This window comes from Cyanistes caeruleus, chromosome 22 (genome assembly GCF_971803275.1).
Source record: "Cyanistes caeruleus chromosome 22, bCyaCae1.hap1.1, whole genome shotgun sequence".
NCBI classification, from domain to species: domain Eukaryota; kingdom Metazoa; phylum Chordata; class Aves; order Passeriformes; family Paridae; genus Cyanistes; species Cyanistes caeruleus.
In genome coordinates, this window is record NC_141722.1 from 8,110,461 (window position 1) to 8,137,232 (window position 26,772).

The 26,772-nt window shown below is 45.7% G+C and overlaps 1 protein-coding gene across 49 annotated transcripts in view; it reads right to left on the reverse strand.

The window, feature by feature from the left end:
* Positions 1-26,772, reverse strand: part of CASZ1 (castor zinc finger 1) — a 282,930-nt gene that overhangs the window by 174,404 nt on the left and 81,754 nt on the right. Inside the window, exon 1 of one of the 49 annotated variants that reach the window (XR_015278804.1) lies at positions 25,814-26,116. The exons of the other annotated variants lie outside the window; for them this stretch is intronic. The gene's annotated coding sequence lies outside the window, so the exon portion shown is untranslated. Of the gene's footprint in view, positions 1-25,813; positions 26,117-26,772 lie in introns of those variants that run through there. 49 annotated transcript variants of the gene reach the window in all.

A 26,772-nucleotide genomic window follows, 5' to 3' on the forward strand; every position in this document is an offset into this window, starting at 1 on the left:
ATTTCCCCAGGAACCACCTGAGTCAAGAGCCAGCAGTGCTGCCCTGCAGCCCTTCAGGGCTCCCACCATTGACAGTAAAGACCAAAGAAGCACCTTTGGGCTCCCCGTTTCATGAGCAGCCACACAATTGCAAATGAGGGATCATGGTAAGCTCAGTACTGTCCAGTTGCAGACACTGAACATTAGCAAGCACAGGAGCATATTCTGTAGCATCACTCCAGCAAAACACTCATCTCTTCTCCCTCTTGTGCACTATCATCTAGGTCTCAGTCCTACAGATACATCCAAGCTTTTGAATGATTTGAAAACAGGACTCTGAAATCCCAACCACTGTTTGTGAGCACCACTGGAAAAACAAGGAGAGAAACTTTGCAGGAACCTAAAGCACATTCTCACTTCTACCATAAAAATCCATGTCCAGTAACTAGGACTGCACACCTCCATATCTAGTTCCAGGGGAAGCTCAGACAAACTTCCCTTTTCCCTTTTAGGCCCAAATACTACAGCTGCTCCCAGATTTATCCATTTTATTATAGAACGTATTAATTTAGGAGCCATGCTGACCTTGCCCAAGTGGGGAGCGGCAAGGAGAGGCAATCGTGTCTCAGTGCCACCTACACACTCTGCTGTGTTTTTTTCAATCCACACTGTAAATCCCAGAGCACTCCAGAGCACCTTGATCTGTCCTCCTGGCACACAACTTTCAGGCTTGTTGGTTTTACACATGCACGTGGATGCAGCCAGGGCTGAACGAAGGCAAAAGCCTTGGTCCTGTTCCCGGAACCCTTCTCCATCTCAGATTCCCAGCAGCAGGTTCCCTGTCCTCCCTTTAAAGGCTGGGGCATATTTCACTGCCTGAAGCTGCCGCATCTGCAGGGAGCCGGAGGTAACAAAACCATCTTTGATTTGGCCAAGGGAAAAATACCAGAAGTGAAAGGCCAGAGTGAGGAATTTATAACAGAAGCTAAGGCAGCAAAAATACAAGTGCCTGACCAGAAGCTGCCCTCCTTCTCAGTATGTCATGTTGTTCAGCTTCCCATGTGTGTTGAAGGGGCAGGATGTTGCAGAGAGCCTAGCCAGGAACCACCAATTTCCTACACGCACGAGTGTACTGACACCCTCACTAGACCCCTGCACAGCATCAACCTGGAGGCATAAGCTGCAAATCCAGGAAACTTCTACTCACCCAGAGGTGCAGGTGGGAATCTTGTAGTGTGTTACTGCTCAAGACATTACTTCAAAAACGATGTAGCACAACTGTGTAGGTATAGTGATGGTAATTTACCTCCCAAGATAGAAATGAATCCCCACAACCAGCAGTAGCAAGAGCAACAGTTGAATATTCCCACCTTTCCTTTCTCATGGAAACTTGGAAATCAACCATCTTTAAAAAATAGAACACAATAATCAAATTAATTGTTGTTTCCACTACACAAATGTGGTGTCAGACTTGAGAGACTTGCAAGATGTGGGACTTAAGGACTGTGAATCCAGAGAACATGGATAAACAGCCTCATGCTTTAAACTTACACTGAAAATGGGACTGAAATCCCAAGCTGAGCTGGGAAAGCACTGCCGTCTCTGAAGCCCTGTGTCAGCACTGCACAGAGCCATCCTCCTTTTTTAATCCAGCTGCCAGCACAGCAGTGAGAGATACCTGCCTGCGAGATTTACAGAAAAGCACGCAGGGCTGTAATGTGGCTGTTGCAGTCACTGCTAACTTGCCCCATATTTGAACTGGTGACCCTTACTAATATCATCCAGTCCCTTGATATCCTCAGGGAGCAATCAGCATGTTTTATTAACCCAGCCAATTTTGGAAGTGCATAGGCAGTATTCTAGTTATTTGTTACAATTATGCAATATAGGTCCATTTCACCCATATGCTTGTGCTCCAGTGATGTGCAGCAGAGCTTTCTGCCATCAGACCGATGGCACAAGGAGCCCAGGGCTGAGCCAGCCCTCGTGTTCTCGGAGCACAGAAAAAACCCAGTGTCTACAGACAACACTTGCAGCAGTGATATTCCAGCCTAATATAAAGCCCAGGGATCTCCACAACCAAATCCATGTTTTAAAATTACATGTTTCCACCTATTTGTCCCTGGACTGAACTAATGACTTTTTCTAGTTCTAAAAGCCATTTATTTCACTGGAAAAAATTGAGCAAGTGCATGGGAACTCAGAGACATCCTCAGACTTCTGACATAAAATTCCCATATATGCAGATGCATTTGTTGTCCAGTCAAAATTCCAGCTTTACTGCATGGCATGCCACAGGAGAATTTTTTGCTTCACAGTGAAGGTGAGAAAACAAGGAGTTAAAGTAACCAGACCAAACCTAATAAGCAATTTAGTCAAACTACAAAATTTCTGTGTTATAAACACTAGGTTATCCCCTTCTTTGCTAAATAAACTTCTCACTCCAAGGGGAAAGTGTTATTTCCACTTAATGACTAGTGTTTTATGAGAGGGGTTAATTTACTATTTCTTTTTTTTTTTTTTAAAAGAGGACACCCTACAACAGGGAAGCTGCTTAGCAGGGGATCAATCCAGGACCAGCTTCAGTTACTATGTGGTTCAGAGAAAGACACACTGGAAGAATGATCAGCAAGAAAAGAAACAGTTTTCTGCCTCCTGGAACAGGAGGAGAGTTTGAGTGTACCACCCAACACACAGACTCATGAGTTCAGGTGTCCTGTGAACTAGCACAGAGTCCAGTTCTAGACCTGCTTGCTCTGCTGTACAGGCTGGATAGTCATTTACAGACCAGAACTACTTACAGACAAAACAAATGTACAAAGTATGTACAGTTACAAAATATGAAAAAAAAAAATCTATTAAAAATAAAAAATAGAGGAATTAAAAAGAAATTAATATAGAGGGAATTTTTCAGGGATGATAACTAAAGGAAAAAAGTACATCTTTTTAGTAACCAGTACATACCTGGATCAGGGAGCAGCCATAAGTTCTGGGTGCAGTTCCTGGGAAAACGAGTTCCCACCATTGAGCAGAACTCCAGTGGGAAGCAAGAATGCCCTATTAGGCAAAAGCCACTCAGCCCTACCATTTGCTGGGAAAGTTTTAGGTGAGACTCCTTTCCCCAAGTCTGAGTGAACTGCTTTTTACTTTGATGAAGCTCAGCTCTGTTTCAAAGAAACCAAACCTGAAGGTGACCATTGCTAATTTTTTATCATCATTTTATGAGCACGTTAACCTTCATTCACAAATGCTCTACAATTTCCTTCTACTCTTTTTTTTTTCCATCTATGACTAACCACGTTTCAAAAATATGGATTTCTAAAAATGTGTGTAAGAAGACACCTCATACAAACTTGTAATGGTTCAATACAGAGCTATCTCTTTTCTACAAAATCCACATAAAAAAAAGGTTGTTACCAATTAATTTGAACTAAACCAAAAAAACTGTTTTAGTGCAGACTAAAACAGTTATCAGTTTAACTGCCACACCTCAAATTAAACAGATATAAATGTTTTATACAGGAATACTCTACATTATAGAACACAAAGTGAACATCTACCTTCTCCTCCTTTTCAGCACTTATGCTCCAGATTTCCTTTGGGAATTGATATATTGGACAGTGTGAAAAAACTGTTTCACATGTGCATGTGGATGTCACTTTGCTCTCATGTCTATAACACAAAGTTTGGAAAACTTGTTTAAGGCAAATGCTTTCTCCTCCAGTTCATTGTTTATGGGATATTTTCCTTTCAAGATTTTTATTCACAAAGATCCTCTTTTGTTTTTCGAAACCCCAGATTTTATGGAGAAAACAGTCTGCCCTAAATCATCTTCAGGCAAAGGAAAGCTGCTTACAATGTTTCCACTTATTGCACACACATAACTCTACCTGGAGATTCTTAATCTTCACCCACCCAAGATTAAGGCAACACAAATTATGAAATCGATACTGATACACAGAGCAACATCTATTACAGTTTCAATGTTTTTGTTATATTTTTTTCTAAACTATTAAAGCAGTATGATTTTAATGTGGTTGTTGTTGTTTATGCAATACAAATTCTCTGTTGTTTGATGCTGTGGGTACTTATGCAAATGCCCCATTTTCCTTATAGAAATCTTTCCTTTGACACCTTATGTGAGTAAAGAAAATATTTGAGTGTTTGCAAGATAAGGATTCATTTATATTTAAGGCTCCATTACTGATCAGGAGGCAAAGAGCGTCCTTATGGTGGATATAAATTATAGTTATACTAATTTTAAAGACCCTTACTCTCTGTTCTAGTGATGAAGCAGAAGAGCTTTCAAATAAAGGAGATTCTTCTGTCACAGCAGTTTCAGTTCCTTTCTTTCATTAATCAAAAGCTATCTTATAGATAAATATATTTTCTCTCTACATGCATGTCTGAATACCTCTTTGAGGTTTAACACTCCTGCACTTGATTCAAGCACAACAAATCAAAAATCATTTTGCCACCAACTGCAACAGGCATTTCCAGAAGTTACATCACACAAGTCACGCAATTAAACTTTAATGAAAACATAAAAACAAAACCACCAAGCAACCCCTAGTGCTTGCTTTATTTTTCATACAGTCATAAAAAGGCAGGACATTAAAATGGAAGATCCTCTGGCTAAAGCTGCTCAGTAAGCAGTTTTTTCCTAAAGAATTCCACCTCTTTACTCCCCTGAATCAGCAGAGCCAGATGGAATTTCTCTCCTCTCTTCCTTCTCTGTGAAAAGGATGGACTGCTGATAAAACTAGTAACCCATGAAGATCGCTTCCCCGAGGTGAGATGCCTGCTGCCAGGAGTTCTGCTCTTGCGGGGGGTACAACACTCCCTGTCCAGCAGCTGCTGTGCTGAGCCAGCCCCTCGAAACCAGCAGCACGGTTGGTGTTGTAACAGGAGAGCTGCTGAGAGCTCATGCAAGCCGGAGAAACACAGAATGTTACGGCAACTGGAAACGTTCATACACATTTGTGTTATAAAATGTACAGACCCAAGTCTTCCAAATGTCTCAGTACCTGCAGCTTGGGAAGGCTTCTGCTACAGCTCTAAGTGTTTGCCTTTAGCTTTAACACCTCTCCACAACGGGTGCCTGAATCTCGATGTGCTGCTCCCCCTCTTTTAACCTCACCCTCTGCTCATTTATTTCCACACCTGCAAATGATATCCCTTTAAAATCAAACCTTTTATTTAGCATCTGCTTAGATCATATCATTTGATGAAAGGTAACTGGGGTTTACACAAGGATGAGGGAACAGAAATGGGCTGCCATTTCCAAAATACAGTTAGGAAAGGCAAAAAGGAAGCAGCAGAATCATCACAGTTGGATCATAGAAGCCATTAAGGCGCTGAACTAGGGAGTTCCACTGGCTCCAGCTCATTCATGGCTGTCGAAACAGGACTTTGCAGAGTGAGGAGTAAATTCAAGTTTACACAAAGTAGGACAAGTCCCGCTTTCCTGTGTCTCTTACAACATTTTTCCTGTTAGGATTTTTCTATCTTCTAGACTTTGTAACAAAACAAACCTAAAAATCAAGATAAATTTTAGAATGTTTCACATAAGAATTTACCTGTCACCATGTACTTTCCCTACTGTAACTCTTTTGAAAAGTGAGATAATCAGTTTGTTTAAGGGTTTTGTTTTTCTTGAACTAGTCCCCTAGACCACTAGACCTGGACCCTAAATACTGCAGAGAAAGTGCAAAATAAATTTAAAGTCAGAAAAATGCTTAAGAAAAAAAATAGTTGGAAAAGTGTCTTAGACCATACTTCGGTTTTGAAGAATTTTTTCCCTGTTTGTATAACAAAGAGTTTGGTCTAATCAGTAGCATTACTCTTTCCCTTACCTGCCAAAAGGGATTTCAGTTTTGAATGGAGTTTCCTTACTGTATTTAAATTTTTTTCAGTGAAATCTACATTTGGACAGGGTTTGGGTTTTTTTCAGGTCACTGTATTGCATTACAAAATCAAAAATCTGTCTGTAAGAAGAGAATATTTTCTTATATTTACAAAGCTCCTTTCCTCCCCACGTGTTCATGATAAGGTGAGGTCAGTGTATGAAAGAGCAGCCAGGCAAAGTCTCACTCTGTATAGATTTGCCACTATCCAGAGCAGGGAAACAGTACTGTCCTTTTCCAGTGCCTCTCAAACCATTTGTAAATCAACCATGAATGTACTGGGGTTTCTCTTCTCCACACCACATTACATCCTCCAGCTCTGAACATGCCACAGATGGGAAAGGGCAACACACTTTTTGGCGGTGTACGAGATGCTGTAACAGCATAGCACCAAGCAAGGCGCTTCTGTAGCATAAATGACGACTTCATTTCAGCACAACATCTCACTCATTTAAAATGAGCAGAGAAAAAGAGATCCCATCAAGCAGGAGCTGGGCTGGGCTATGAAACCTGGGATTAGACATCTGGAAAACCACCTGAGAAAGCAGGCTTGGGAAGGCAGTGGGGGATTGCATTCCTTATCCTCCCTGTCTGGTAAACAGTTCCAGCCATCTCAGCACACTCACTACACATCCTCCTAAACTCAGGTGTCCTACAGACGTGTAGAGACACAACCTGACAATGATAAGAAGGAAGGGAGGCACAAGGAGGAACTGGGAGAACAGACAAATGAAACGAGGCAAAGACCAGAAGGCAGTGGCAGGTGCAGCAGTGCCAGAAGAAGTGAAAAATTGGAATCCACAAAGTATTTTGAAGTACTGCAGGAAGCAGCTCGAACCAGAGAGCAAACCCTGAATTGTGAGTGCAGGTGTACAGTAAATTCCCCAGCTGGGTACTACTGGCTTGGTTGTACCAAACAAGACAGACTCTGAAAGAGTCTGAACACAGGCACAGAACAGTTCTACTACTTCAGGGGCAGTTTTAAACACTACCAGCACTCTAGGTTAGAAAGAACTTCCTGTTTGCAGTCTGGAGCTTTCCAGTTGCCTTGAGGATGAGCAGTTATGAATCCAAAACACTGGTCTGATAGCAAAACAGAAAAAGAGAGAAAGCTTGTAGGCCTGGGGGTTCCCACGACTGCCTGAGCTGAGCAGTTCTTCCTGCCTGGAGCCAGGAAGAATTGCCCAGGGAGATCAAACCTGCCCTGCAAAGTCCCAAATTCAAGTCATGCAAATTCCAATCTTCCTCCAAGCACTGATACCAGCACAGGGACTCTGACTTCATCAGATGCATGAAGAAAATGGAAAAAGGAGGAGGGGCCTTACTGCCTACACACACCCCACCTCAGGCAATAGAGGGGGTGTAAATAATGGAGCAGGTTCAGCAGCCAACAGCATTCAGGGTCGAGTCAGTAATCCCCTTTTTCCATTTCCGTTTGCTATTTGATGTAATTATAGTTTTTGATTGAAATCCACCCAGAGTGTAACCCCTTAGCTTAATGCACTGTTTAAATCCTTGGGTACACAACCATGCTGCTCCCCAGACTCGCCTGGAATAGGAAACCATTTCAATGCCAAAAATAAGTCTTTGCTTTCTTTGGTAACGCCCTCAGTCTTGGCTCAGCCTCTGCTACACCCACCAAAGAAGCAGGGCAGGGAGTTTAAGAGGGCTGCCTGATACCACCCATGGCTGGTGACTGTGCTTCAAGCCGAACCTGCAAGAGGGTTAAACTTCTGAAAGCTTTCTTTAATGCCCAGACACTGGAGGAGGTGGCACAGCCGTACGGACAAAGGGCCTGGAGCCTGCCCTTAACTTTTTCAGACTTGCTGCTATCCAGACCATAAATAGTAACAAGTCAAAGCCCTATCCTGCCTTTGCATGGGGTAAACAGTGGCTTCTGTCCTGAAAGGCCTCCTGAGGATAAAATTAACAGACAATATTCATAGTCTAAAGGAGGGCTGGGAGATCTACCTCTCCACAAAATCAGATCACTGGAGCAGGTTTTTCTTCTCCAGTTCACCCAGTACCACTTGGCTGAGAATGCAGGGCAACAGCTAGACCAGGCGGCCAGACACCAAACGGGTACCTGAGCAATTACATCCCACAGAAGCAGCAGGCCACAGCAGTGTGACTGGGCTAGCAGCAAAATCACCAATACTGCTGGAGAAAAACTGCCTAGGAACAAGCAGTGTTTGAGATGCCCATCAGTCTCCTGGAGAGCGAAAGGGAAAGGGTTCTCTGAGGGCTTCCTAACCAACTCAGTACCTCTGTCACTGTAAAAAGCCTTGATGTGGGTTGGGGAGGTACATAATACATTACATAGACTTGCTTCAAATAAGCATCTCAGGACAATGAACAAATGTACAATTTCACTCAAGACTAGGAAAAAATACCTTAATTCTCCCGTACAGGAGAAACTCAGCATGGCTCCCTTCAACACTAGTATTCTGTGAAGACTGAGGCAAGGTGAACATGATTAGAAAACAGTAACTCAAAGCCTTCCCCAGCAGGGGAATGGAACCTCTGGGATCTGAAAAAAGGGATGTTACAACTCCTGTTCCACACCTTCCTTTGCACAAGGAGAATGAAGGCCTCAAAGTTACTCCACAAGATTTTCAGACCTGTTGCAGAAACACAGGATAAGTCCAAGAAAGCTGCAGTGTTTGGATGCTTCTACACCCCGAGTAGTCCCTCTCCAGGAGATGTATGGTCAGCTCAGTGCAGGACCTTTGGAACCAAACAAGGCTCTTTGGACCCGATTCTATGTGGCTCAGCCTTTACGACATCATTTATGTCAAGGACAAGAACTGGCAAAAGTGTGATGAGAACAGCACTGTTAGCAAAAAAGCAACTTTGCAAAGGTGAAAGGGACCAGATAATCAGCCCATCCCTTTCTATTTCATGCCACAGAGGAGTTCTGGGTGAAGGAGGAGGTCATTGAACCAGCCTCCTGGGCTGTAGGCACCTTCCCTGGCAGCACCGTGACTCAGTGAGGAATCAGAGCCAGGCAGTGCCTGGCAGCCAGATGGGCTGGGCTATGGCAGGAAGATGAAGACAGCAAAGCAAGAGAGAAGTACAGGAAACATGGGAAGTGTGGGTCCCCTCAGCCAGAAGGCAAAACCTGCCCTAAGCCTTCACACTTCTAGGAACTGTCTGTCATTGACAGTATCTGACAATCAGCTGAGCCCCAGCTGTTGCACCTCTTTCACCAGGAAGAACCACATGGCCAGCACAGGGCAGGGCACACCACGTCCACTGGAACCTTCATGCCTTGTTCTGCCCTTTCCTGATGCCTATGGTAGCTGAAGCTGCTCACCAGCATAAACCTGCTCCTCATCAGCTCTTCCCACTCTGCTCCAGCCCTTCCACTCAGTGGGCACAGGGAGTCAGATTTTTTCTCTCTCCTCATCAGATATCTCTGTCTCTCTGAAATATTCAGATGATTTGGTTTTGTTCTCTTCTCCCCCACATCAAATCCTCCCTCTGCTTGTGGAAGCAGTGGATTTCACCCAGGCACAGAAGGCTAATTTACACCCTTCAGGGTTTAAAATAGCAGTGGCGTAAATGAAAAGTCCAATTTCTTCAAATTTGCATTGTAAAACCATCCTTCAACTTCCTTGAAATAAATTTTACTATTTTATTAGTGCAAACAAAATGGTAATAAAACACTAATACAGCGCCTTGTATCCAGGGGAAGAGCTAAAATTAACATAGACCGAGCAGTGTTTGCTATTACATTCAATTACCTTTTTACTTGAGATTTACATTCTCATCCCCTTAATCTCCATAGTGGTGGCTTTGAAATCATTCCCCACAGTCCCTCCTGTGCTTGGAATGGACGGCAGAAAAGCTGATCACTTGCCACTACCACTCCTGCTGCCAGCACCCCAGTACCAGCCTCTTCCCTCGAGACCCCTGGGCTAGTTTCCCTGGAACATCTCTGAAGAGAAAATACAGCATGTTCACCTGCCTTTCTTAGTCTCATTCAGGCCCTACTTTCTAAACTTCAGACAAATACACCAGCACCAAAAATACAGCCTGTGTTCTACAGCTGCCTTCAATCCAGCTCTGGAAACTGCTCCTTAATTTTAAGTTACAAGCCATGTTGCAGGCAAGTTTTATTATCTCCACTGTATAGATAACTAAAGCAAGGACTGAGGACCAAAGTCAGAATGCAGCCGCTCTTGGTGGAAAACTGGAATAGTGTATTTTGTAGTGGAGGTATTCCAGCTTTCACCTAGGGCTCACTGAATTCAGACTCTGCTCTCGAGTTAACTGGGATTGTGTCCTGCAGCCCAGGCTTAGAGGTAAAGTCAGGGAAAGAGCAGCTCCAGGGCTATCAGATGAAACTCAGAGGGAAGCTGCACTGGAAAGAAAAGCCCATATTCGTACTAATACAATCCAGTGAATCCATTTCTTCGGCATCAGGGAAAATTTTTAATTGACAGCCTCTATTCATGCTTTAATATAGTAGGCATGGCAGTGATTTGGCCATTATCAAAAGAGTGGAAAGACCTGGACACCGCAGGAAAGTCCCACATCAGTCCAGCTCCAGAAAGAGACTTTCATTCTTGGCTCCTCTTCCTTTTTGTGTACTGGAAGTAGGACACTTCCCCACTTTAAGCTAAGTCAAAATATTTAACCTTTCTTTGGAGAGCACGGCCAGCATCTGCAGTACAGGTGATACTCACAACTTTGCTCACCCATTTTTAACACAATGTTTTGTGACACCCAAACAAGATAACTGAGAGTAATTGAGCATTGTGTAACATATTTCTAAGCTGGGCAAGAAAGGACTGAACAGCCTTTCATCCCAATCTCCTCACTACCCAGCCATTCCAGCACTTCCAGACCGCACAGAGTCAACAGCTAAGAAGTATTTATGCAAAAGGGCAGTTTGGGAAGGTACCAGAAAGCCTCCTAGGGAGGAGCATCTCCTGAGAGAAACAGATCCTTGAGTGTCACCCCAGCCCAGGCCAGCTGTAACACATGTGGACTGCCAGGTGTCTGATAGAGAGAGCTGTCATCACCTGTTTGTATGGAAAAACACTTCTACATGCTCCAGCCAAGTTCCAAGAGTGCTGCATGGCACTCTTGCGTACCTACAGTACACACCAGTGAAACGGCCCCACTGAAACCCAACCCCACCAGAATCCATTTTGTCCCACACAGCAGATTACTCTAATTCCCAGTGCTCCTAGGGCAGCTATCTCAGAACTCCCAGTACTTCTTTTTGAAGAATAACATTGCAAGATGATTCACGAAGAGATTTTGTGCCAACCTGAAAAAAAGGGAGGTCTGTGTTGTAGCACTTGGTGGTACTCAGGAGTCCTCTAGGCAGTATCCCTAACAGCTGCCCTCATGGTTCTCTTCATTTTCTCCTCAACAAAACCCTCTGGTTTCTGCATTTAAATCAGGATTTGTCTGCCTAGCCCCCAAACTGCTCATCTGTCTCTTCTCCTGAGAAGCATGGTCCTTCATGCTTTCCCTCTAGCCATCTTGATCTTCATGGCTGGAAGAAAAGGACCATGCAAAGCATGAATAAATGATAGATAATGATAGATAAATGATAGAACAACTGACAAATCCTCCCCATTCAAATAAAAAATGTGTCCCCAGGAAACCTCTCATCTGTCCACCTTCTAGAAGGCAATACACAAAAGCCCTTGTGCAAATAAAATTATCACAAGACACCAAGAAATACAAAAGACCCCAAACAATAAAGAATAGGAAAAAGAAACCTGCCCAAAGCACAGGGCTAAGGTTGGTTTCAGCTGGTCTTCTGTCCCTTTTTTCTGTTCTCTTTCCCGTGCTCCCCTCAACAAAGGAAGTTTGTTGTCAGGTTCAAACATTTCCTGGGCCTTGTCCGAGTTCCACCTTGTTTTCTTTTTCTCTTTTCCCCACCCTGTACAAATAAAGCAAAACCCAACTAGCACCACCTGTGATGAAAGGACAACTAAATGCAGAATTTTATCTTTTCTTTCTTTTCTCCCTCCTCTTTTTTCCCTTTTTCTTGGCCAGAAGTTTTGGGCAAAGGACAAAAGGTATTGTTGGGTAAGCATAATTCCAAGGGCTGAGTCACTAGAGCACTGGCTGCTGCTGGGGTACAGTAAGCCAAGCCACTGCTTCACTAAATGCAACAAAAATGCCAGCAGCACCACTGCAACCTCTGACTGTCCCAAAGCACAAGGGGCAACAGAGGATTCACAGAGCATGAAGAGGTGTAAAGAAATTAAATAAAATCCTGGTACAAATACCCTCACCTAAGAAATCTTAGCAGGAAAGACTGCCACATCACAGAGACTGGGCTCTTCCCTGAAAAAACTAAAAGTTGTGAAGGAGAGAGTAAAAAGTTACAGCCTTTACCTATGATAAGGGAATGCTCAGATGCTTTCTTTAGTTCTTCATACAGGCCTACTTTTTTTGATTTCACAGCCCGAGTCAGACCCACAGCTGGTCAGTCCTGTAAGTGATCTCTTTCCCCACCACTGTAAGCTCTGGAGGCAGGCAGCTCCCATTTCTCCTGCAGCCCCAAGCACAACACAAGAAGGGGCACGGGGCTTACAGGCACCCCTACGATGCAGAAAACCATCCATCCATTTCTGGCTGCAAATGAAACGGTGCCCCAAGCGGGTACTTGCTCAGGGCATGTTCTAAAGCACACTGCAGACCCTTGGAGCTACACAGTGCATTTGGGGGAGCTGGAGGACTGGCTGTTTGTTTATTTTATGATTCACTTTGGTCTCTCTCAGTTGCACTGTTATTCTACACCTGTTTGCTCCCTTTCTCCAGGCTGGTAACAGGCAGCACGTTGTGCAGTGGGGGCCTGGCCTGGCTCTTTTTGTGTTTAATGAGAAATATGTATTTAGTTCTAGGCTATCAAGAGTCAGGGAGAGGGAAGAGGCAGAAAATTTCCCTCAACAGGCATAATCAGTTCAGCAATGATGTGGAGCAAGGTCCTGAAATGGACAGAAAGAGAACAAATGCCTTTGTTGAACAACTCTCACAAGGACAAATCCTGCTTCCCTAGAGCAGCACATCTCCTTTGGAAACCGACACTCACACAGGGCATTACACTGCTGCTCTGTTTCCTTAAGGCAGACACAGGCCTGGCCTATTGCAACAGTTCTGGCATCTCTTCATGGCAGACCCCATGACACATGGAGGCGGCTGAGAACAAGGGATCATGCTTTTCCAGGAACAGGGAATCCAGATTTTCTGGTTTATAAATTTTCCCATCTGGATTTGTTTTGTTGTTCATAGGGTAGATCACCAGAGATAAGAAGAGAAAAGTAAAGAAATATCAGAGCAGTGGCAGCCCTGATGGGCTCAGATGAATTTCTTGCATGTGACAATCTTCTGTTTGGGCAGAAATTTGAATGCATTTTCCAGCAACACAGATAAACTGGCATCTCCCCTGGGGAATGTTTCAGTTTCTGCTGCTGCCTACAGGTTCTGTGACGCAGGAACTGAGGAGCTTAGACATGCCCACTCTCAAGACTGACTCCATAAGAACATTGCAATTTCTCTACCACTTGCATGGCAAAAATTAAAACCATCTCAGACTTCTGCATGTCAAGCCCCTTACTAGAGCAGGTTATTACCTGAAATAACTCCAATGAAAGACTGTGTTGGGGAAGTCTTCTAGGTGGCATAGGAAAGAATTATAAGGTCAACTCTACATAACAGAACCAGTAGCTTCACCACTCTGTGGCACAGGGCCTGTCAGAGCCTGTTTTCTGGGGAAGAATCCCCAAGGATTGCAGCCAGATGGTCTTAGGAACAGCTCTCCCAAGCTCTACCAAGTCATACCGCTGCTCTCAGGTAAGACCAGGCCCTCCAGAACCTATAAGGACCTCTCTTCCCACCCCTGCAGCCTTGTCCCAAGGCTCTGAACTGGTTTCCAGTGCCAACAGCTGTCTAGGTACAGAAGGGCACCTGCAGACTGGAGCAGATATGGGCCTGGAGCCCAAAGATTCACCTAGGTAAGAGCATTCTGAAGAGTGGAACAAAGGGGCCAGGAGCTGTGATGCTAGGCATATTTGCCCTCTCCTGCCACCTCTAAGTCCAGCTGCTGAATTTACTCACAGCAAGGACAACTTGGTAAAGCCAGCCCAGTGCTGTCAGCTGGGAGCCTCTGCACACTAAGCTCCTGGTTAAATGTTTTCATCAAAACCAGAGCGAGAAAGTGCAGAGCAAACACCACCAATTAGTGGCTGGGATGAATTCCTGCTGGCATATCTGGTGAGAGGGGCATGAGTCACCTTAACCCTCTGGGAGCCACAGCCAGAACAACTCCACACGAGAGACAAGGAAGACAAGAGAGGAAACCTCTCCTGGACCTTTTATTTGCAACCACTCCTTTTCATTTATTTGTAGGGAGCTGAATTCAGAAGCAAACATTTTCTGTGTTTGGAAGCACATTATCCCCATAACCTCTGCTGTCACCATTCTGCTCCAGTGAAGATAGATGTGAGCTGGTTCAGAGAGCCAGGCAGCACCCCAGGGCAGAGGCTGCCAGATGCATGTTGAGGAGGTCTGGGGTTGGTCATCCCTCAAACCATCTCTACCTTCCAAGCACATTTCAGGTAACAGAAAATATCACCTCACTTTTGCTGAAGACCAAGGTGTCAGTGAAAGTAACATGACAATACCTGATGTCTCATTCCAAGACAAAATGCTTCCCCATTAGGAACATGAGGAAATGTAGTCAGCAGTAAGAGGACAGGTGGGCTCAGATGCTTATGTCCCTCTTTCTGTACACAGCTGTAAACTGTCCAATTCCTGAACATGTAAGAGGTGGCCAAAGTTGACTGTGTGACTGGGCTAAATTCTCTTTCAATATAAGTAACATGCTGCTGTTTGTGGCAGGATTCAGTGCCACAAGTATAAACCAGAAGTTCAGCTGTCTAGGAGTATCCAGTGTTGCAATACTACAGGTGTTCAGAGATCAGCCACTTCTGCAGCAACAAACCCTGAAGTCAGAATTCTCCTTTTGCTCTCAGTCACTCAAGCAAATACCCACTGACTCCACCTCAGCAAGGACTCAGCAGACACTGCAGGAAGGGCCCAGGACTGTGTATGGACCAAATCCTGCCCACCTACTATAGCATCCAGCAGAGATGGCACTGCTGCTCCAGGCAGTGTTTTGCAAACTCTCTACAATCTACCTTGGAGTAAGCTCCCTGTCTCAAGGTGAGGGACAGAAAAGGCCTGGAGGCAGTGGACCTGCAGCTATGGAGATCAAGAGGCATTCACTCAAGGTGAGGAAGCCAAAAGCCAGGAAAGGATAAATTAACACCATGGTTTATACTGGGGAGGTTCCTCTCAATCTAGACCTATGTGGCATGCAGCCCATGATCAGCCCCTCCATGGTTCCATGTGTCTAAACCTGGGGCCCCCCAGATGTGAATTTCAGGCATAGCAGGACTACTGGAGGAGACAGTTTCAGATCCTGCTGAGCCAGCTTGTGGCTGTGTTCAAAACTGAGTAAATTTACAGCTGTAAGCTGGGAGTTTATACAACCCCTAACTTGTTAGGGATGGCTGACCAAGCCAGAACGATTGCTCCCCAGCCAACAGAGCTCCTATTGGTTAGCCCTCTGAGTGCCTGTTAGGTTTTATTATTTTTCTTTCTCTTTTGCTTAGGTGGGGGGTAGGAAAGGAAATATCTATTTTTGTTTCTTTACTCACCAAACACAAACTAAAATTTAAATCTCAGGTTCAATCCACTACAGATTCCTCAGTGTATCAGCTGGGGACTGCAGCATGTCCAGTGATCAACTCCTTGGATGAGGCTGCTGGATTTTTCTCACTCTGTGCAATCTTGCACCACGAACAGCTCCACAGGATTCAATGCATTATCACCAGAGTTCACAAGGCTACTCTTATGCTGCCCCTTTTGTGTGGACACTTTCCTCCCCGCAGATGTTACTCTGCTCCAACCTGGGCTGCAAGAAAATGTGCTCTGAGTTGTCTGAGTTCAGTGCAGCAAATATGGTACCCTGAGAAGATGTTCCTTCAATCTCCTTTACAAAGATAAACAGCCGAAGCAGTACCAGACCTGAAGGGATCTGGACCTGGATTCACACCGAGCAACACAGGGAAGTGCCAAACAATGGGAAAGCAGCAGGCAAAGTGTGAATGGGACTCCAGAAGCCCTCTGATGGGAACAAAACCAGCATCATCCACTGTGCCTGCAAGTGTGAAAGATATCCAGTCCAAGGGAAGCACGGGACTTGCTTCCATGTAACTGCCTCAACCCAAGATCCTCTATTTTCATTACTGGTCCTGGTTCCAGTTCTTGTCTGAAAGGCATTTTTAGCAGGAAGTCCAAACATGATCCGACTGTAACAAGGCTGGATGAAGGACTAGGGGGCTCTCCTGGGACTTACTACTCTTTGTGACCACAGACAAGACAAGGACAGTCATACCAGCTTCCACAACACACATATTCAGGAGCATGAGGTGCCCAAGCACGGTGAGAGGGATGCATACCTACCTCAGTCACTACAGCATACTTATCTCAGTTGTTACATGGCTGCAGGCACACCATTCACTGTCCTGGGAGGATGCACTTTTTCTAGGACATGGCTAAGGAGCATAAGTAGGTCTTTCCTTTACCCTCTGTTCCATCCTAAATACGTAACAGCCCAGAACACCAATAGTTTACATGAGTTAAAGAGCCAGCTGAGGCTTTAGGGACTCAGGCAGGATAAAATACTCTTAAGCACCCAGCCACCAAGTAAGAAAATTAGGTAAATGGGGACCTTTGGTTAGGTCTTAAACAGGAGACTGGAAAAGGGGAAATTTCCTTTCTCCCTGCTCTGTGAGCAGGGATCACACTACCTACTGCTGTTCCCACAGTTTAAAATACTTAAGTCCTCCAAGGTGCAGCTTAATTTTCTTTTTTAAAAAAGAAAAGTGTCAGTCTAATTAGATAAATCCTCCAAGCACGTGGCCCAGAGTTCGTCATGGAAATTAACCTCCTTGAAAGATCACAGTGACTGAAATAAGAAACTGTGTGTTTTGGCATAGTGCAGTGAAATGGGAGATGCAGGCTGCATTTCATATACCTTCCCTTTCATAAACCTGCCGCATTTCTTATCTGCCCTGCTGGCCCTGAGCTCGGCAGCAAGACTTTATCTCCGAATGCCTGTTTGCAAAGCGCTTCTGAGAGGTTACAATAACCCCTGGGAGAGATTCTGCTGGCTCACTAGTGTGAAAGGACACTGCTCCCCTCGTATAAAGTTGGACCAGCCTGAGGCACTGGTAGAGGGGCTCATCACCATCAGGCCTCTGGAGAGGATGTTCTGCAGACACAGCTCCCATGGGGAGGCAGCCAGGCTGGGAGCTGCTTGCCAGCCCCCCAACTGCTCTGCCAGCCTCACCATGCACCACACAGGCAAGTGTGACTCTGTGCAGCCCTCGCTCTCCCTGGCATGGGGACGGGCTGAGTGGCGCAGGAGGGAGATACCTCAAGGCCACAGGCTGTGATGACATAGCTCAGTTTGCGTTTATGCCAGGTACATTCACGTCTTCTTATTTAGAAAGCTCTGCCTGTCCACATCGGGAAAGGAGTAGGGCTGGCAGTTCATATTGCTTAGGAATGTAATGTCCCAGTACCTTTGCTATTGGAAGCAGAAGCAAAATCAGGAAAGAAAAGAACTGGCTCTTAAGTGAAAGTCAGCTGCCACCTCCACCTTCAAATACAAGCAGGGACCAGAACCAGGATATCTTGTCATTTTAGGACACACTTTCCAGTCAACTTTTCTCCAGGCCCAGCAGACAAACTTATGCTTGGGTCACACTCTTTAGCCCTTCCTCCTCTGGCCCCTCCCAAGCGTCACTACACAACACATTTTTATGGACAGCTGAAACAAGACCCCTTTTCACAGTTCCATATAGACCATCAAGGGATTCTCTCTCTTAAGTTTTCCAGTTCCCACTCTTCTTACAAAGGATGGCATCCAAAACAAAAAACTCCCTGAAAAACCTGTAGAGTTCATCTACCTCCTTCCTTCCCGAGTCTGACGGATGATGGTGTGTATGATGCTATGCTGTCCTCCCAGCACTGAGACCAGCCTTGCCAGCTGACTTCACACACAGAAGGATCAGGAGCAGCCTCAGAGACGAGGTGAGGTGACTTGTTGTATTGTTATTGAAACGACAAGCCCTATGGCTTAGAATCTGGGAGTTGTTTCCAATGTTTCAAAACAGCATCACTGGTGGCAGAACAAAAATAGGATACCTTCTGGAGAGAAAACTACCCCAAAATGCCATGGCATGGGCAAGGAGCCAAAGGCCCCCAAAGGCCCCAAAGAACTGACAGTTCTGCTATGCCTTTTCCTACGAGGCCTTGGCAGCTGGATAGCTCTAGAGCTCATCCCTGTGAGCACAGACTCTTCCATCTCCAGGTCCTATTCTAGACCAGCCCAATCACGCATGAAAGGTATTAGCTGACACCTCATCAACAGCCACTGGACAGAGTGAGTGAGAGGATTTGCAGGCAGATCCCTTTGCACAAGAAATAGAGTCTCCTCACTACAATTCATTAACTCTCTCAGGAAAGAGCTCAAAATACAGATGATACACAAAAATTGCACTCAAGTTTCCTCCTGCTCCCTCCAGATCAGGGCTGAGGCATGCTGGAAGACACTACCGGAGAAACCAGCCTGAATTCAAGGCCTAATACAGTTCCTTAGCAGCTCTCTGTCAAGTACAGGCAAGCTCCACAGTTCCATTACTAATAACTTAATACCTAATAATATTACAATAACTTAATACCTTATAATATTACCAATGTAATACTTTAACTTGATGCCAAGCACCTGGACCCAGAAAAATCAGCATTTAGCAAGACTTCCACCTCACTGCAATTGGCTTCTGCCAACTGATCAAAACTCAGTATCCACAACTCCTTCCCACTTGCTCCAAGGTATTTGGAATAATTTTAAAAAATGTAAAGCTCCAACTTCAGCCAGAAGCTAAGGGCTGAACCAAAGAGACAACAGAGACTGCAGGAGGGAAAAAAAAATATTCAAGTGCTATTCCACTCCTCTTCTTCAGGCTTTGGATGTGTTAGGAAAATTCCCAATTACAACAATCCCTTCTGCCTGCAACTGGAGTTGAGATAAGAGACCAGAAAGAAGGGCCAGTGGGCATCACTGAAAGCTCAGCATCTTCCATTACACATCGGCACAGTAAAAAGGGTGATGCCAACCCTGAAATGCTTTTTTCCAAAAGGAACACACACACACACACCCTTTAGAATGGGTATGGTGAAATCTGCCTGGAGAGGGAAGGACTCAGCAACAGCAGCAGGTTCCTGACTCCTTATCATCAAAACAAGAAGCCCAGCCTCTGAATTAATTTCATCAGTGTCCCCTTTCTTCCTTCTCCAAGGGCTTAAATCTCCAAACGTGACTGCAAACACACTGCCAAGGAGGTCGTGCTGTATCTGAATCCACAATGGATTCAAAGACATCTCCATATTTTGCTATCAGCCTGAAGTTTGAATAAGGGAGCCCACCAGAAAGAGTGAATGAACGCTGGCAGCTGCCAGCAGATCAGAGCCGAGCCTGTGCTTTAAGCCACCTAGTGTCCGAGCCGCGCAGGGAGATGTTTCAGGAAATTCAGGCTAAGAGTTGAGACATCCAAGCAGAGCGTCGCGGAAAGGAGCAAAGCACGGGGGGCACCGGCTGAAAAGCGCCCCCCGAGCCGAGGCAGCGGGCGCTGAAGCGGAGGCACGGCAGGGCACCGGGCCTGGGCCGCTGCTCGGGCCCGGCTGCGGCCCTCAGCTCCGCGCTGACGAGGGCGGCAGCCACGCGTTCCTCAAACCCATCTCCGCCAGAGAACGTCTCCAATAGACGCCAACAGTTCAGCCCCAAGGTCCAGCTGGGTTGCTCGGACGCAAACTTGGGAGATCTCTGGGATGCAAACTTCGAGACAACTTGCCCCGGCACGGGCCTGTGGAACGAACTCAGAGGCACAAGCCCCACTAAGCTGTGCCCACTCCCCTAAAAACCACTTTCATCCACATCTCCTTTCTTGCTCCCACAGTAGCCCCCTCCTCCTCACTCTCTTTCTCTGTGTCCTCGAGACTCCTCTCACCTTGAGGAGTGTTAGGATTACCCAGCATTTACACTCAATGCTCCTCTTTATTCCTTAAGACTTATTAAGAATGATAATGAGCTCCAAAGCAGTGACACGTCTCTCTCTCTCTCCCCCTCTGTCGCGCTCTCTCTCTCTCTCTCTCTCTCTACGTGCCTTTTCCGTCAAAGGCACACAGGACAAATCCGACCAAAAAAAAAAAAAAAAAAAAAAGCCTTGACAATATGGATCAAGGACACATGAGGATTTATATTCTACAAATCCAGCCTTTTTTGTTTTTATTATTTCTCCTCAAATTCCATTCCTTTCCTCTTCTTACTATGTTCCCCCCCCCATCCCAAACCTCTCAGCCTTTGAATGAAGAAGGAGAAGAAGAACAAGAAGAAGAAGAAGAAGAAGAAGAAGAAGTGAAGAAGAGAAGAAAGCTGCTTGCCTGGAAAACCTTGTTAATGTGGAGCTCTTAAACGGTTGATTAATTTTAGCAAAATTTATGATGTGCTCTTGCTTTTCTTTGAAGCTGCAGTCTTATATACCAAAAGCAAGTTAACTTTGAGATCTCTGTGCAAGCCAACTGCCCCCTAATTCTTAGATATCCTATTTAGGTTCAACAAATGTACGGGAGAGAAATGCGACACCAGAGCATGGAAACAGTCACCCTGTCGGATGCTCAAAGTGGTTCGATTAAAATCCCTTTGGCACAGCCTGATAATCACAACCTGAAAATTCCCAACTTCTAGCTATTTAACTTTCCATAAAGATTAAAAAAAAAAAAAAAAAAAAAAATCACTAGTCACTCCTTCAAAAACAAAAGGAAAGAGGGAAACATGAATACAAATTCCAAGAGAAGTCTCCCCAAGTTACATCGGCACACGCCACAGAAACGGCAGACTCTCGGCTGCACTGCAAACATCAGGTTCTCCCGAAGCCACCTTTAAACCAGCGATGTTTCACCAGAGGGAAAAACTGAGCCTGAGGAAACATCATAATACCGATCTGTACATATCTTGAACTATACCTCAATATTTCAGTCATCTCCTCAGCTTCCTCCTACCCAGTATTTGCTTTTATTCTTTGTCTCCCTCTACTAGACTGTTTTTCTGATACAGACATCAGAAGGTTAAGGGCTCAATTATCAAGTCTGTTGAATCCTCAGCTTCACGTTACTTAGGAGGTTCTCTGTTGCTCTTTGGAACTACACTGCAAAATCTCTATCCTTCTTGGCTATTCTTTTTCCTACTTGAAATGTCTATTTCCGACACACCCCTGTGTGTGAACCCACAAATCTATTTGGGGTAAATGGAAAGAAACCCTGAACTGGTTTGGGAGACAGAAACATTAATAAAAATAACCTTAAGACTGCCTAGCCAGACTAAACCTGAAGCACTCACAATCTTGAAACCTAAAGTAACATCCACATGGAATTTACAAAATATGATTCGAGTGGTTCTAATTAGTCCCAGTCTGTGGAAATTTGGAAGGAAGCGGCTCTTTGATTAATGTTACAAACCAGAAAGGAAACATATTTTAAAAGTTAAAGTAGCAGCATTGTGGAATACAGAATCATTACCAGCATGCATTTATGATACCTGCTTCAATCAGATGGCTTGGGGTTTTGTTTTTAGGGTTTTTTCCTTTTTAGTTTAAGAAAAAAAGGAAGACAGGATGCAAGTAAAAGCTTTTGTTTATGGAAGTGTGTCGCGCTTTTATCTCCCAAGGAATTTATATAGCTGGACTGTGTATAAATCCTTCTGAAAATGAAATTAGCAAAACCAAAATGGGGGTGAAGGTACTGGGGGGAGTGTGGGAGGGGGCAACCATCACCTCAGTAAATCATAGTGGATAACCAGCCCCTGGCTTGGACAGATAGCAAATTCAGCTTTAATAGGAAGAAACACAGTTGGAAAGGGAAAGAAAATGATTCATACCTGCAGCAAACTCCTTGCAAAAACGAGGGGCAATTTTTAATAAGCTTTTGAAAGTTACTGTGCAAGTTTGCTTGGGCTTGAAAAGAAAAAGGAAATAAGGGTTTTTTTCCAGCTATCTTGATTGTTTTGGGTGGAGCTCAGGCATGTGTGTATATATGCTGTATATAAAAATGAATTACTAATTCTTTCCTGGAAACTGTTTGAATTATAATCTGCAAGATACAAAAACACACCTTTATTTTAACACTGATTTTAATAGAGACAGAACTGGAGGAAGGGGGGAAAAGTGAGGGAAATGTTTTTTTCCTGGTACACAGCAAAACCCTTAAGCAAGAGTAACATCCCACTACGTGTACCCAGAGACACTTTGCTCAGCTGTACAACATCAACTTAACTCCAGCTTTCAATGGCTTTTCTCTGTACAAAGGCTTTGCTCGGAAACTGCAAGAATGACAATGTCATATGTGTGGAAAGCTGACACTTAGATCTTTTAAAAAGAAATGAGGAAAAATAAGCTGTTGACTTCTTGGTTAAAGTATTTTCTTCTTCTAACTCATGTTATTATGTCACTGGGCTAAAAAAAAAGAGAGAGAGAGGGAGAGAGAGATATGACTTTCCTTGAATGATCTGTTTAACCTAAGCCAGAGGAAAAAAAAAGAAGTCATTAATTACTTATGTGAGCTATTGCTTCTGAAAGACAATAAACCTGCCTGGTCGCCATGGATATGACATATTTGCTCTGAAAACAACACAATAATTAGCAAAGGGGAAAGATACAAGGAGAATATGCAAACTCCTGAGTTTAAAGCCATAGTGTTTCCTTTTTTCCCCCTCCTCTTTTTACTTGTCAGAGTCAATTCTGTTTGCAATTTAAATCAAACAAATAAACAGAATACTTACAAAAAATTTTATATGATCTCCCACACATCAAATCACACACACACACGCACAAAAAAAAAAAAAAAAAGGGAAAAAATTTACAAGGAAAAAATATTTAAGTCTAGTATGGTCAGATCATAAATCACTTGGTGTTTTCTGTATATATGTATATATATATACATTCAAAATGTAAATGTATGTAGACAAACATATATGACTTATAAGGATTACATACACTATTTCCTCTAGGATTATTTTTATTTTTAGGATCACTATAGAAGCATACCAGGAGGAAAATCATCTCTGATTTAGGGAGTGGAAACGTTTTGAAGATACACTAAAAGAAAGTACAAGGGTTTTTTTTATTGTGCTAAACATGCATTATGTTGGTCATATATTTTCCCAAATCTTTGAACTTTCCTCTAAAAGATGAGCAAAAACCCACAATTGGTGTGCAACATGCATCAACCTAATCAACACACCAGCTTACCAGGACTTCTCAAATTTTAAGAAAAAAAAAAATTCTCTCACCTCGATTACTTTGGTTCTAAAGTGATATCACACTGAATCACATGTAATAATGCAATGGGTAAGTTAAGAAATAATGAAAACTGAGTTATATGCAGAGAGACTTCTTTGAAATAATTTATAAACGTTGCAGGGAAAATGTTTTTTAGATTGCTCTCTCATTAAGATGAGACAAAGACTATTAAAACCTTCTCTAATGCAGTAGCTTTCTGGATTCTGACCTTCCACATTTAGAAACCAAGTAATAAAAACACCCTAACAAGCACTTTATCTTTGGAGATATTTAGACTTTGAACTTATTTTAACTTTAAAAAGACTTGGAAGGTATAAAAATAACAATAGAGTTGCCACAAGTTTCTGTTGTTGTGTTTACAAAGCTAAAAAAAAAATCTTTAGAACAAAATAAGCAGATTAAGGAAACATCCCCCTAATTTAACTGTCTCTTTTTCTGGCTTCTTTTTTTTTTTTTTTTTAAACAATAGTTTTTAGCTGGACGCTTTGATCTTGAAAGGGTTCTGCTATCTTGTGTGATGAGGGGGGAAAAATGATCTGTTTTAAATGATGATGCAAAAAAAAGGATCAAAGTCCTGACTTTCTGTTAGCCATAATAAGTTCTGTCTTGCACAAAGCTTCAACTTCAGGCTTTAATATATAAAATATACAGGAGCCCAGTAAAAGCGCTGAAAAGGTACAAAGTCTGAAAACAAAAGGGGACGCTGCTCCTTTAAACGTTTTAGTGCATATGGAGTTTGATTTCTGAAAGAGATCAGTTTAACATCTCCATAGAAACCAGCAACAGATTATCATCAACAGAATAAATAACTAGTCTAATAAATTAAACAGGAGGCATAAGATCTGGAAACTTGATTACTGAAGTTCAACAATATTCTCCCATAAACTCTTCCAAGCCACCTTTAGTGTAGCTAACAAGGTGGCAGCGACACACAGATAAAAGATAGGTGGGAAGCAGTCAGGACTTCTGAAATGAGTAGTCCGAAACCTTCGCAAGAAATTATACCACGCTGACAGTCAGCAAATCAATAGAGGAAACAAATTCATCAATGAAGTTTTGGGAGAGACAACTACTCTTTCACGGAGCGAGCTGCCAGGACCCGCTGTGCAGTGCAGCGCGGACAGGAGGGGGCACACAGAAGGTGGACGTGCAGCTCCTGAGAAGTTTCACCTTTCCGACCCGAAAGAGCAGGAGGGCTCGAGTCGATCGCTCAAACCTGCCGTGATTCCGAGCAGCCTCAGGCCGCAGCCCACCCCTCAAAGTTTGCCGCACAAGTTGCCCGCCGCACAGTCAGGCGCTCACGGCGCCGGCCCCGAGGCAAGCGGCAGCGCCAGTCCCGCGCCCGCCCGAGCCTCTTGACAGCTCGCTCGCCGCCCCGGGCCGCCGCCGAGCCCGCCTCTGCTCTGCACCGCGGCTGCCCCTCGCTCCTCCTCTGCTCCCCGGGACCGCTGCTCCGCGGCCGGCCGCGCTCGGGGCCCCAGCACGGCACCGCTCCTCGCCTTCCCCGTCTGCGCCCCGTGCCCCCCCACCGGCCCGGCTTATGAGTGACAGCTCGGACACCTGTTCCCCGTCCCCAGAGCCTCCAGCGCGGGCAGCCGCTCCCCCGGGAGTCCCGGCCCGTGCCCCCCACCCACCGCCAGCCGGCCGACCGTCCCCCGCCCGCCGCTACCCCGCCGTGCGCGGGGAAAGGGGGAAAGGGAACGGAGACGGAAGGGGGAAACTTCCTGGCTCCGGATGGCAAATCAGCTGCGCATTCTGCAAATACCACTGGGTAAAAATAACCTGCTGCTTCGCCCTGGGGGCCGGACACCGGCTACCCCGACCCGCGCTCCCGGCCGCCGCAGCCCCTGCCAACCGCGACCCTGCCGGGGGGCTGCGGCCGTGCCGCTGCGGGCACCGGGAGAAGCGCTGCCGGCCCCGGCCCAGCCACTTTGCAGAAAGTTCCCCGGCACGGCGCGCCCCGCCGCACCCGGCCCTGTCCGCGGAGCGCTCCAGCTGCCGCTCGCCCAACTTTGCTGCCGCCTTTCCCCTCCCACCTCTCGATGCCTCGTCGGGACCCTAGGGTGCTGCGGCGCGGCGGGGCTGCGGTTACCTGCCCCCGGCGCGGAGCGGGAGCACGTGTTCCCCCGTCCCCTGCCCGGGCTCCTGCCAAAGTCTTGGAAATTGACGGGCGCCGCCGCGGCCGCGGCTCCGCCGCCGAGCGGGCACGGCGCTACCCCGCCGCCGCCGGCCCCCCTGCCGCCACAGCACCTCCCTCCTCCCGCGGGGCCGGGCGGCCGCCGCTGCCCCCGATGTCGGCCGGTGCCCGCAGAGGCTGCCCGCTGCCCGCGGAGGTGGACGTTGCCCCACGGGAACCAGCTCGGAGAGCGGAGCGTTGCCCACCTGCCGGGCAGCACCGCCCGCCCGCGCAGCGCCCCGGCCCCGGGGCTGCTGGCGGCGGAGCCGGAGCCGGGCGGGAGCGGACGGGCTTACCTGCACTTGGGGCTGCTTTGGTTGACTTTCCAAGTCAAGGGAAATGTGTGTGTGTTTGGGATGGAGGCAGCAGCGCGCATGCGCCATCAAACTTGCCCTGATCCCGGATTTTTCCTCCTCGCGCTCCCCTTTGCTTTGATTATTGAATTTTCCTATTTCTAACAGGAGGGCGGGCGTCGCGCAAAACCCGGCCTGGAGTCCGCCGCCGCCCGCTCCGGCCCGCCCGGGGTGGGGAAGAGGGGAGCGACGGGAGGGAGCGGGCACGGAGCGGACTCGGTCTCCAGGCAGGCAGGGCAGGCAGTCAAGGGAGAGGCGCGTGCAAAACCCGGACCGGATTACCCTCCCCTGGCAAGGGAAAAGGCGAGAAAGTGTCCGGATTTCTCAGCCCTCGCGGGCAGCTGCCTGTCCCCTGCCCTGTTCCTGCGCTAGCGGTTCCTCTTCCCCATCCGTCCTCCTTCCCAGAGAATCACTGTAAATTTTATAAAATTTTCTGGTTTGCAGCCTGCTGACCCCTGTTCAACTTAGTTCCCTAAGACTAAACTCCATGGAGATGATGAATAACTAGGTTGTGTGTACTGCTTTATTCTCCTGCTGGTTTTCCTAGGCATGATGTTCAGTTGCTATTTTACAAACTTCTAAACTTCTGTACTTTTCTTTTGCTAATGTTTTTTGTCTGGATTTCACTCAAGTTTAGAGCTAACCGTTGTCTTGGATCTGCAAGTGTAGTATTTCTCAGTTTGGCTGTGCTGGCTTTGCTGGCAGTTGCACACAGGACTAACTTTTGCAGGTCTGGATCATAGATAAAATGCCAAGGAACAAATGTGCAAGCTATGTGCAGCTTTGTAGACTGGGCTGGTTTTGGGAGATGTCATTGCAGGATCAGAGACAAGAGTTCTCATGCACCTCAATTTCCAACAGGCAGGCATCACATTTCTGTGTTAAACTACTTTCCCCAGCTC